We start from the raw sequence: 14154 nt of genomic DNA, 5'->3' as shown, positions 1-14154 counted from the left end.
GCTGGGCAGGCTCTAATAATGGAACAAGAAGTAGAAACTCTCTTGTGCAAGGAAGCCATAGAATGTGTTCCTCCTCACAACAGGGAGTCAGGGTTTTACAGCCGCTATTTCATAGTTCCAAAGAAAGACGGGGGGTTACGTCCGATTTTAGATCTACGTCATCTGAACCGGTCTGTTGCAAAACTAAAGTTCAAGATGTTAACTATAAAGCAGATCGTCACACAAATCAGATCCGAGGACTGGTTTGTGACGATAGATCTAAAAGACGCGTATTTTCACATATCTATCCTCCCGCAACACAGGAGATTCCTGAGGTTCGCCTTCGGGGGCGTGGCTTACCAATATCGGGTTCTCCCTTTCGGTCTATCTCTGTCACCCCGTACATTTACAAAGTGCATGGATGCAGCGCTGGCTCCACTACGACTCCGGGGCATCCGTGTCTTAAACTACATAGACGATTGGTTAATTCTAGCCCAATCAGAGAGTATGGCAGCGCAGCATCGAGATGCTGTGCTGACCCACATGAGAGAACTGGGGTTAAGGCTAAATGCAAAGAAAAGCATGCTCTCTCCAGTACAGAGGATAGCTTTTCTTGGCGTTATATGGGATTCAACGACAATGCAGGCACATCTGTCCCCTGCTCGTGTGAAATCCATTCTTTTGGCTGTAGGCAGAGTGAAGTTAGGCCAGTCACACACTGTAAAACAATTTCAGAGGTTGTTGGGGCTCATGGCAGCAGCGTCCAATGTGATACCCCTTGGGCTGCTTCACATGAGACCGCTACAGTGGTGGCTCAAAACCAAAGGGTTTTCCCCGAGGGGCAACCCGTTCCGTCTGATCAAGGTCACGCGCAGATGTCTTCGTGCCTTAGATCTTTGGAAGAGACCATGGTTTCTCTCCCAAGGACTGATGTTGGGGGCTCAATACCGTCGAGTTACGATGACAACGGATGCTTCCCTCACAGGCTGGGGAGCAACTATGGGGAGCCATCTGGCTCATGGATTATGGGGGGCCAGGCAGCTCAGCTGGCATATAAATTGCCTAGAGATGATGGCAGTGTTCTACGCCCTGAGATGTTTCATCCCTCACCTGCGGGGCCATCACGTGTTAGTCCGGACAGACAATACGTCGGTAGTCGCGTACATCAACCACCAGGGGGGTTTGCGTTCACGCCCTTTGTACAAATTGGCGCGCCATATCCTTCTGTGGACACAGGGGAAGTTGCTGTCCTTCAGAGCAGTGTACATTCCCGGGTGTCTGAATCAGGGAGCAGACGTCCTGTCGAGACAGGGGCTGAGGCCCGGGGAGTGGAGGCTCCACCCTCAGGTGGTGGAGTCCATCTGGGCGAGATTTTACCAGGCGGAAGTGGATCTGTTTGCGTCCAGAGAGACGACACACTGTCCGCTATGGTTTTCTCTCACACTTCCAGCACCGCTGGGACTGGATGCCATGGTTCAGCCGTGGCCGAGGCTACGGCTGTACGCTTTTCCCCCGATCGCTCTGCTCCCGGGAGTTCTGGAGAGGGTTCGTCGCAACAACGTCCGCTTGTTGTTGGTAGCCCCACTCTGGCCGAACCGGATATGGTTCTCGGACCTGGTGGCCCTCCTCGACGGCTCACCTTGGGAAATACCCGTCAGGAGGGATCTCCTCTCTCTGGCGGGTGGCTCGATTCTTCACCCCCGCCCAGAGTTATGGAAACTGTGGGTCTGGCCACTGAGGGGGCCAGACTCATAGAATCTGGTCTCTCAGCTGAGGCTGTTGAGACCATTCTTCACTCCAGAGCTCCCTCCACGAGGAAGCTTTATGCCTTTAAATGGAGAGTCTTTACTTCCTGGTGCAGCAAACACCTGCATGACCCTGTGAACTGCCCAATTGGTACAGTCTTGGAGTTTCTGCAGGAAAAGTTCACCGCAGGGTTATCTCCTTCTACACTGAAGGTGTATGTGGCGGCCATCTCGGCTTACCATGTTCCTTTAGTCGGGCAGTCCCTTGGGAGAGACCCGCTGGTGGTTCGCTTCCTTCGTGGCACTCGGAGGCTGAGGCCTGTAGTCCGACCCAGGGTCCCAGCTTGGGACCTGGCCGTTGTGCTGGAAGGTCTGTCCTTGGCTCCGTTTGAGCCCATTGAGACGGTTCCAGTCAAGTTTGTGGCACTTAAGACAGTACTTCTGTTGGCAGTCACTTCTCTGAGGAGAGTGGGTGACCTTCAGGCCCTGTCGGTTTCCCCTACGTGCCTTGAATTTGCACCGGGGATGGTTAAGGCTTTCTTGTACCCAAGGCCCAGCTATGTGCCTAAGGTACCGACTAATGTGCCACGACCTGTTGTACTTCAGGCCCTCTGTCCTCCCCCATTTAGGGATAGGAATCAGGAAAAGCTTAACTTGGTGTGTCCAGTGCGAGCACTGGATGCCTATGTTCACAGATCTTCTTTGTGGAGAAGGTCTGAGCAACTGTTTGTGTGCTTTGGCTCGCCCAAGAAAGGCCTGCCGGCGACCAAGCAGACACTCAGTAAGTGGATAGTTGAGGCTATCTCTCTGGCTTATGAGACCACTGGACGGCCTTCACCTATCGCCGTCAGGGCTCATTCTACTCGGGGTATGGCAGCCTCCAAGGCCTTGTGGCTAGGGGCTTCAATGCAGGATGTCTGTGATGCGGCAGGCTGGTCCTCTCCGCTCACATTCGTTCGGTTTTACGAGTTAGATGTTGGTGCTACGCCTGGAGCCCAGGTGCTCATGTCTTAAGCTGTGCGCATTTTTACACACAGACAGGCATTTGGTAGTATGGTGTTTTGGTACATCGTTCCCATAGCGTAGCTTCGGCGACGCAGCTCGAGTTCCCTCGAAGGGGAACGTCTCGGGTTACTAATGTAACCATTGTTCCTCGAGAAGGGAACGAGACGCTGCGTCTCCCTGCCATACTCCCTGCATCCCTGTCTCGCCTTGCTTCGGCACAATCTAGCTGAAGTCGGCTTGCCGGGTGCTCTTTTTATAGCTTCCTGGTTCCCACGTCACCCGCCTATGACGTGTCACTTGACCATTGGACTGATTTGACATACGTGCTTCAGACGCAATCACGCAGAGGGCGTTCCCATAGCGTAGCTTCGGCGACGCAGCGTCTCGTTCCCTTCTCGGGGAACAATGGTTACATTAGTAACCCGAGACGTTTTCTTAGTATTTTTGTCTTGTTTTCAGTAAAAAAATTCTAAAAAAGATGCTTTTTCTTGATGAGCAAAGCGACTCAAGAAAATAAGTCTAGTTTTTAGAAAAATATCAAATTTAAGTGATTTTGTGCATATAACAAGCAAAAAAATCTGCCAATGGGGTAAACAAAAAAATCTTGAAAATTTTTCTTAAACACTAAATTCAAGAAAATTTCAAGAAAAAAATGCTTACCCCAATGGCAGATTTGTTTGCTTGTTTTATGCACAAAATCACTTTAATTTGATATTTTGGTCTAAACACTAGTCTTATTTTCTTGGGTCATTTTGCTCATTAAGAAAAAGCATCTTAATTAAATAATTTTTTTTCTTGAAAATCTTTTTTTTTGCAGTGTAAAACATCAACCAAAAAATCTGCCAATGGGATAAGAACAAAATTCTTGAATTTAGTGTTTAAGAAAAAGTAAACTTATTTTTTTTTTTAAATGTCTTACCCCATTGGCATATATTTTTTATCTATTTATTTTTGTTTGTTTTAAGCACATTTTGACTTAAATTAGATTTTTTCCCCTTATTTTCAGGTCCTTTTGTTCATCAAGAAAATGCATCTTGATTTAAGAATTTTTAGATATTTGTACTGAAACAAGACAAAAATATTAAGTAAAATGTCATTTTTGCAGTGTACCCATCTATTACCTTTTTTGTGTTTTGATGTATTGCTATGTCAAGCGACCTTGAGCTATGGAAAGGCGCTATATAAATAAAACTTATATAAAACGTATTCTTCCTCTTTCTAATTTTACAATTTCTGTCTCGCTTCTCATCAGATGTTGTTGAAAAATATATGTTATTCATTACAGCACATGTATCTTTGGTTTAAGACCTTAAAGTCTTTTCTTGGAAATGAAACAGGAAAATTTTTCCAGGAACACGAAAAATGTATTTCCAGCTGAGGTCTGAATGGTTTCTTTATGCTTATATGTTCACATGGCATGGATTGAAAGTAGCAGTATGACGTGTGCATGGAAAATCACATGTTAATAATTTTAATTAATGTCAATTAAATGATTGAATTTATTCAAATGAGTCCTGATCAAAATAGGTATTGAATTAGCACCGCTTAACATACATCAGAGCAGGAAAAAACCCCACCAATAACCGGAATCCTCTGCCGTCGTCTGGGGTGGGGAGACAGAAATATATCAATACTCCTCTATTTATTAAAAGCAACGCCGCTGGCTTGAATCGAGGTCTTAAATGGACCACATCAATTTGCCCCGCCCAACAATTTTCATTGCCTCCATTAGATGAATGAGGCTGAGCGACTAAAACAGGCCGCATAAAGCAAAACAGAGCGACAGCCGGGAGTTTGTACGCCGTGGTCCATGGCCTGTGTGAGCTTGGTGCAGGCCTGTGCAGTGACAGTGTTGAGTAATGACTTTCCCTGTGGACGTGAATGGTAGATTTATGTGGCCTATGCAGCAAGTCCACTCAAAGTATCTTAAAGCAAGCGTCCTTTGAATAGTGCTTCCCAGCTTCTGTATACACCACAATACTGTAAGTCCGACATGTGCACCTTTTCATGCATGTGCTTCCTGGTGGAAATATGCCTTCGTGGAGGTTTGCACGTCTTCAGTTGAATTCTGAGAACAATCATTTATTTGCATTCGTGCATTAATGTCCAATCAAAGCATGAGGTGCAGGGGTGGAAGTAAATTCAATTTGGCATACAGGTGGTAACAGGTGTTTTTATGAGGCATGGATAAATATTACTATAGCTTCTGCCAAAGGTGTCATTCAAGAAATATTTTAATGGTGTCGTGAGGCTTGGCATGTGGACCAATTTAAGGTCACAAACAATAAGGAAGAAGTCTTGATAGAAACACCTGCCAGTTTCTAAGACATCTTTTATTCTTGTTGGTGAATAAACCATCAAAAAAGAAGAAGAAATATTCAGTAACTAAAAAGCAATAATAAAATATTTCTTCTAAAATATTGCTTATTTTTTCACAGATAGAAAATATTTAAACTTAATCAGTATTATGTTGTCTTATTATTATAAATATATATTTGCAAATGTGTGTTTTCTGCTTTTCAGTTTTACATGCATTTTTTTTTAAAGTCTGACATCATATATTAAATCATTACTGTTTTTTAATTTGCTTGGTTTTTTGCAAATTATGAATTGATTTAGAATAAGCATGTTTAACAATCTTAGTATCACATTAATATGGATATATCAATTCCATTTCCAACGGAAAAAGTTGCATCTCTTATTTTACCTGACACGTTAAGACAACATTACAAAGACATTCATATATTACTAACGTGATGTGCCTGCTGGACGATTTGTAAAAACAGCACAATGTAAGCCCTGCTAGTACAGTATGAACATATCTTAATGATTACAGAGATAAGACGACACACAAAACTTGCAACCATTCTCGAGTTTGCACATCTGGACAATTCATCACACATCACAGGTTGTAAATTTGAGTAAATCCAGCAAACAACCAGTACATTTTAGCGATTCTGCCATCACTCCGCTTTAAATCTTTCGCACTGGAAACAAACAAAGTGGTCGTAGCAGCAAAAACACGGCGAAAGAGGCAGTAGACGCTCGTCAGACATTGTGGGCTTGGAAATATTTTGAAAATGGATTAGACAAACTGGGAGAAAACCTTTGCCAGCACCAGCAGATACATTAAAGACTTTTTATGTTGCCATCATAAACTTGATTGTATGCAACATTTTTCCCGCATTATTTATTTTTCTTTATTAAAAAAGTATATTTCTTTCTTAGTTTGTTGTTGTAAATTTCCCAATTGAGACAGAGATTGTGCCTTTTTAAAAAGTTTAATTAAACATTCATGTTATATATTTTGGTTGCATAAGTGAGTTATAAAAATTGAAAAAGTAAAGTGTAATGCAACATCTGGTGTGTGTGTGTGTGATTACTCCACATTATGGTTAAATTCACAGATTTGTGGTACATTTATTTCATGCTCTAGTTGACTTCAACAGTAAAATTTTCTGCATTTTAGCCAAGCAGTAATGATACATAGTCACCTGATAATGATTATTTACAGTCTTGCATTACTACAGTAAAAGTTTGATTTGAGTTTGTTTGCACCAGCCGCCACTGCTGATTTCACATATTTAAGTTACTAAATCAAGAAAGAAAAAAACAAAATGCTAAAATAATGTTAGTCTGAGATATTTTTTAAATTACATAAATTGGCGTTTATTTATTTATTTATTTTTTTGCTGGGCACAAGAGAAAGTGGGTACAGTACTCGTGAAGAGTGTGGACATGGTCCAACATGGTCAGTTCATCTGCCAAACTAATTAAGTGATCTGATTTGAACACATCAATCTAAAACGACACGACCGACCTTACAACATGATTGATTCATAAATGTTTTTACAGAGCAATTACCGAGAACAGCTAGACATTCACATGCTGACATTTGGCAGAACAGAGATCAACTGAGACATGCTTTTCACAAATTCGAAAAAATCCTCAGCTGAGCTCTTACAAAATATTTGTGGGAAGTCTACTTGAATAAGGTATTGCTCTATATCACCAAATATACAGCAACATGTTTTACATGCTATGAGTTTTTATTTAAGTTAGTATTATTGCAAATTGTTTTTTACGACCACACTTGTACATTTTTTTGTACGATTTGCTTTCGTCTCATGACGATGAGGTTAAAGGTGGAGTTTCATTATTGTTTTTTAATGATAATCATGTTTTTTGTACGATTCGTTTTTCATACTGATTAGCCAACTCATAAAATACCTACAAATTCCCTTGAATTCAGGCTGTCAGCAATGTTTGAATAACTCTCACAAAACATATCCAAGAACGATTACCTTAAAAAATTGCTTGATTAATTTTACATTTGAGGTTTATATGATAAATTGAGTGGTTTAAATGTGCATAATTGTCATGCAAAAATGTTACAATGCAAAATATTACAGTAATAGTGCTAAATAGACTTAATTTTCTCACAAAAAAATAAGTTATATTTTTTATTAGTTGTTATGATGAAATATATCTTGGAATTATATGCTTTTAAAGTTTTGTGAGATGCACAGATCCGTAGGTGCGTGATTGACACTCGCTTTATGTGTTTGTCACTATATTTGTATCTGTAAATGATATTTTAATTGATCTAATTAATCTTAAATGAGTTCTTGTCATGTGCTAACAAGTTTTGCTATATTTTCATGTTAATTAGGTGACTATATTTGACAAGATATGTAATTGTAGAAACGACATTTGTCTGACGGTAGTCTAACATCCGCTACCAGTCCCAAGCGACTGCTTTTTGTTATCCAAACTTAATTTTATTTCAACTGCTTCCATGAGATGAAGTAAAACACATGAAGTACAGAGAGACTCCAAAATACCTTAAATTTGTACAGAGTGGAGGATTATATTTAACATCATGTAAAGTTTAGAGTAATAAAAATGCAATCAGTTTCAATAAAGCATTTTGTTCTCCTGTTTTAGATATCTGTGTATTCATCTTTTCCATGTTGTAAGTCTTTATTTTTACATTTACCTATAGTCAGCCAATCAGATTAGAGCTTGTCAGAGCGAGAAAGTGCTTTTTCAGTTCTGTGTGCAATATTCATCAATCAGTGGCTAAATGGACCTTGAGCTGTCCGTGGGTTTGCTGTCCGAGGGTGACATTAGCTGCCTAACTACTAGTTGGCTCCTTGCAAATTACAAGCTATTGTGCAACAAGGTGACAAGTGATCCAGCTGTGCTCCATGGGAAAGATTTGGGGTTTGAGAAAGTATAGTAAACTTTTCCACTATGATTTAGTTTTTTCTTAAGATTTTGATTGAACAAAACATGGCACATTACCTAGAATTTTGCATTGGACAAAATTGTCAACAAGTTTTCAGAATAAAATGTCTCGAGTCTTGACAGGCTGATTAAATAATGTGTTGAGCACATTGCATTGTGGCATTTAGTGCACATTTTGGCAAATGTAGAAAGCCAGGATGGATAGATCGGGTGGATGGATGGATAGATAGATAGATGGATACTAGATAGATAGATAAATAGATAGATAGATGGATAGATGGATGGATGGATGGATGGATGGATGGATGGATGGATGGATGGATAGATGATATATGGATGGATGGATGGATGGATGGATGGATGGATGGATGGATGGATGGATGGATGGATAGATGGATAGATGATATATGGATGGATGGATGGATGGATGGATGGATGGGTGGGTGGGTGGGTGTTTGATTGGGTGGACGGACGGACGGACGGACGGACGGACAGACAGACAGACAGACAGACAAACAGACAGATAGATAGATGGATACTTGATAGCTAGATAGATGGATGGATGGATGGATAAAGACAGATTAAGACAGACAGACATAGATACAGAAGATACAATAGACAGACAGACAGACAGACAGACAGACAGACAGACAGACAGACAGACAGACAGACAGACAGACAGACAGACAGATAGAAACATTCCCCTAAATTGAAGAGCTGCCTCTTATCTACTCTAATCTGATCTTGGATTAGCTACTTTTATGCTCTCCAAAGAGACACTCCTGATGCCACCATCAATCTTTTTTTCTGGTGCATTTGAAATCATTCGGTATAACACTCTAAAAAGCCTCAAAGGAGCTGCTCTTAGCATCACAGAGAAAACAACTGAGTACAGAAACAATTGATTTGACAGTAACATTGAGACTGTGGTCGGTTGGGATATGAGAAAGAATAGCATACCACTACATGTACTGTTTGCTATGTAGTAAGCAGCCTGGAGGGAGCTCTCCGTTAGCATTTCTGTTCATCTCAATGGCAGATGCTCGGCCGGTGTATGTGTTTAATAAAGCTGTAATGGTGTAGACATGTCATCTTTTATCATGGGTTAACTGGAACATGCTAACCACAAGGGTTTTTAACATAGATACAGGGCTCCAGGCTCCTTTTTTTAAATTGGGGGCTTATCTAGCAAAACAATCACCATTTTCGCATAACTTCTGGTCTTGCACTAGCCTTGTGATGCGGCAACGGCACCTTACATATTATGTAATCATGTTGAATGGTCACGCATGATGCAAAAAAAATGATTTTCTAAGTTAGTATTTTTGTTTTGTTTTCAGTAAAAATATCTAAAAATTCTTAACTCTTTCACCGCCATTGATGAGATATCTCGTCAATTGAGAGAAAACGCTTCCCCGCCAATGACGAGATTTTCCGTCTTTCCGCAATACCGCTATTATCCACCAGGTGGCACCTTACGCAACTTTTTAAACCCGAAAGTATTGCCCTATGGAAAGCGGCTGCATGTCCGTGTCTGTTTTAAAGATCGCTCTGAATGGGATCTCTATGAAAAGTCCGTCACAAAAATTGAATTATCTCTGCTTTTTGCTCAAAATGTGGTGTTTTTGTAGAAACCTATACCCATATTCAAAAGCTGATTACAAAAAAACCACTGAAGGTAGGATGAAACGTTTTTTTTTTTTTTTTTTTGAAAGCAGAGGGTCTGTTCCTTCATTTGGTATATTGTATGTTTATATATTTAAAGAAGAACATTTTCTGGAAGGCATTAAACTTTGGTGAAAATCATGAAAAACGCTGGCGCTGGCTGGCAACTTTTAGTTGAGTTAAAAAAGAGTTAAATTAAGATGTATTTTCTTGATGAGCAAAATGACCCAAGAAAAAAGTCTAAAAATAGCAAACATATCAAATGTAAGTGTTTTTGTGCATAAAACAAGCATCTGCCAGTGGGGTATGCTATTTTTTCTTGAAATATTCTTGAATTTTGTGTTTAAGAAAATGTTCAAGATTTTATTGCTTACCCCATTGGCAGATTTTTTTGCTTGTTTTATGCACAAAATCACTTAAATTTAATATTTTTGGTCTAAAAACTAGACTTATTTTCTTTGGTAATTTTGCTTATCAAGAAAAAGCATCTTAATTTAATATTTTTTTTTAGATATTTTTACTGAAAACAAGACAAAAATACTAAGATTTTTTTTTTGAAAATCATTTTTTTGCAGTGTAGTTTTTAAACAAAATATATCAACTTTAAATAAATTAGTGCTTAAAACAAGCAAAAATAAATAAAAAGAATCTGCCAATGGAATAAGATTATTTCTTTATATAAGTTTACTTATTTCACAAACACTTAATTCAGAACATTTTTCTTATTCCATTGGCAGATTATTATTATTATTATTATTTTGCTTGTTTTAAGCACAAATTTTTGTGAAATTTTATATTTTTTGTCTATAAACTAGACTTATTTTCATTTTGCTCATCAAGAAAATACATCTTAATTTAAGAATTTTGAGATATCTCTACTGAAAACAAGACAAAAATACTAAGTAAGAAAGCCTTTTTTTTTTTTTTTTGCAGTGTACATATTTTTGGGGTGAAAATGACAATGGTTTCACTAGATAAGACCCTTATGCCTCGGGTTGGGATCATTTAGAGCCCTTTAAAGCTGCGTTGAAACTGTAAACTGTTGGGATCCACTAAACTCCACTACTTATTTCTTCTCGACTGAACAAAGAAAGACATAAAAATTTTGAATGTCATGAGGGTGAGTAAATTAAAATTTTTTGTATTTTTTTATATCTGTCTCCCAAAGAAGCAGTTTTATTCATTGCAGTATAATGTCCAAAATGTTTTTGAAATGTAATGCACACAGCAATTTACAAGAAGTATTTTTTTATTATTTAGTTGTATTGATTTATGTTATTGCACCCTCAGATATATATATTTTTTGTTGTTGAATTTATTATTTACTTTGTATGGATACACATTTTTTCAGGGTACATTATGGAAGAAAGTTCTGCGACTACTATTAGCATCCTTTTAAATGCATCTCAAGTGATATTAAAGCCCTTTTTTAAGCTGTCATGAGTTGAGAGTTTGCTAATACACCCACGAGTTAACCTGTCAAAACACAGAAGGACTCTTTTGTGGATCTAATATGCAGGCATTCATCTGAATGCTACACACATAACCATTTTCAAATGTAATACCGGCCAAATCGTTTTTTCCAGAATAGCAACTGTTTTATAAACAAGCTCCCACTAGAGACCCCTGCACCCATGCAATCCCATGATAATTCAAGCCTTCAAGTCAAACAGGGACAAACCCCAAGAAACTTCAGCGTGTCACATTCGTCCTTTTCCTCATCGTCCCCGTCTAAGTTGCGTGTCCTTTTCCACAAAGTCTAGGTTGTATGTCCTGAGGCACAATGACTTTGACAGAAAGGATCTGTCTGGTACGTCTACAGTAATTAGCCCTGACTTCTTCAGAAGACTGTTGAGGTTTTGTGGGGCGAGTTCCTCATGTGTAAACGTCTGGGTAGATACTGACCACCATCTGAAGATGCTGACACTGGACTGACTTTGCATGGAGCAATTTGCTAGGCAAGATTTGTCACGGAGCGTTGCTTGACGGTTTGTCAAGGCGTCACATACATACAGTAAACAGCAAAGTGTGCACATCGTCTTTACTCCTTGGGTTTGATGTCTCATTGCAATGTTGACACGGTTATTTTTGATGGTTGACTAGTTTCATTGTGGTGATAATCAATTTCAGATATGTCTAATGATTGAAGAACCCTAAAACTAGCTTTCTGTCAATTTTGTGTGTTTGAGACTTCTCACAAAAAAATCAGGATCAATTTTTGTGTACTTTAGTATGGTAAACAATATTAGTACTAACAGGGGCGCCGCTAGCAATTTTGGGCCCTATGAAAAAATAGGGGGTCAGGCCCCCCCCATGCCCATTTCGTACCAAACATACAATCCAACCTACTGTAGCTATTCAAAATCTTTGTCTGTAATTTAATAATACAGAACTATTTATTTTGCTATTGTTTTGACCACAGTTATCAGTATTTATAGATACCTAAAATGTCTGCAGCTAAGATAATTTATTGTGCAATGCAAATTTAATTGAAAAATACAGTACATTAAATCAAATATTCAGAGAAAATGCAACATTCTTAAAGATTAAAGATAAATGTGACCATGCCTGTGAAAACCCAGCTGAAGTATTTCTTTGTGATTTACTGTTTTCCACATAAAATCATCCTATATAATGTAAAGAACATTTTGTGAAAATATAAACTTGATATCTTTAATATTGACTGAGTAATGTCATGTCAGCGATTGAAATCATAGTGAAATTAATGCTTGAAATTAAACTGTGATGCTTTTTATCTCACAATAAGATTTGAGGCTTTAGTCTGATTTTCAGAGACAGTCTTAGTGACATACTGTATACTTGAGCTGTTACACACACCTATAACATTGTAACATTTAAAAATGGCGAACAACAACAATGCATCTTTTCTATGTACATTCTGCCTGAAATAAGACTGGGTCAACAATGCGTGACCAAAGCGGCGTGGTGAGCTTGAACCTGCTTACATCACGAGGCATTTTTTGGACCCAACATTCAATAGGAAAATTCTTGTACTAATTCATCTTTCTGTTATCGTGTTACTGTATTTTATTTGTGAAACTTTACATATATAATTTGTTAATTTTCATTCCTGTAGAAGTGTGTATTCTGTATGTTTTGTGTATTGTTAAATGTTTTAAAGCATTGATAAAAAAAATTAAAAAAAATTCAATAGGAAAATTCAACTGCAGTAGCCACCGTTCAACCTGAAGAGGGCAGCACTCAGACGTTTTTACACCATATATTGTAGTATTGAAACACTTTATATCCAAATGTCAAAAAAACTTACTAAAATCAATGAACAGCACAAATAAAACCCCATTCTTACAGATCATTAACTAAAAAAAGTTGGTTTAGGGTTTAGTTACTCTTTAAGAAAACAGCTATACTGTTATTAAATGATTCCTCAGACTGTTTTTTAATCAACGGGGCTCTAAAATGAAATGAATGACAACTATAGCAGATTACGACATAGATTTCCATTGATTTCTTAACCCTGTTGCAAGTTGAGAAGCTTTAATATACATAATTTGACTAGTTTAGCCTGAGTTGCATTTCAGTTTTATCACAACCAACTCGATTTACGACTGCATAAAAATCCTTCTTGGCATATTGCGTTACAAAACAAAACAGTGTGTAACCGATCGCATTTCTAGTTTATGTTAATTAGCTTATACGGGCTACGTTAATTTAAACAGCTTATAAGGGCTGACTTCGCGTTAGAATCATAACATAAAACAGGGAACGTAAATCACCTTGTTTATTTTTAAACTGAGGTGAACAGAGCGAAGACTTTACAGTGGAAAGAAAACTGCATTGTATTGATCCAGCGTCACATTGTGTAAACTGCATTTATAGTAAGGAAGTGCACACACAGCTTTCAAACTAGCAGTTATTAAACCGCTGATTAAAAAACCACAGCTTGACCATGGAGAACTTAATAACTTTAGACCAATCTCAAATCTCCCTTTTCTTTCGAAAATATTAGAAAAGGTAGTGGCAAGCCAGTTACGCACATTCTTGACAAATAATAGTACATATGAAAAGCTCCAATCAGGATTCAGGCCCCACCATAGCACAGAGACAGCGTTGCTTAGAGTTACAAATGACCTCCTATTAACATCCGATCGTGGTGAAATCTCAATTCTTATATTACTAGACCTTAGTGCAGCATTTGACACAATAGACCACAGAATCCTACTCAATAGACTAGAAAACTATGTTGGTATCAGTGGTCAGGCGCTAGCCTGGTTTAGGTCATATCTAACCAATCGCTATCACTTTGTTTATGTAAATGAGGAAGAGTCATATCACTCCCTGGTTAAATACGGTGTACCGCAGGGATCAGTTTTAGGTCCTATCCTGTTCTCGTTATACATGTTACCCCTAGGAGACATTATCAGGAAACACAACATAAGTTTTCACTGCTATGCGGATGATACCCAGCTTTACATCTCCTCGCATCCCAGCGAAACACACACGTTTTCTAAGCTAAAAGACTGCATTAGCG

The sequence above is a fragment of the Paramisgurnus dabryanus genome, chromosome 4, assembly GCF_030506205.2.
Source record: "Paramisgurnus dabryanus chromosome 4, PD_genome_1.1, whole genome shotgun sequence".
In the NCBI taxonomy this organism is placed as follows: domain Eukaryota; kingdom Metazoa; phylum Chordata; class Actinopteri; order Cypriniformes; family Cobitidae; genus Paramisgurnus; species Paramisgurnus dabryanus.
Note: the sequence above shows the minus strand (reverse complement) of the source record.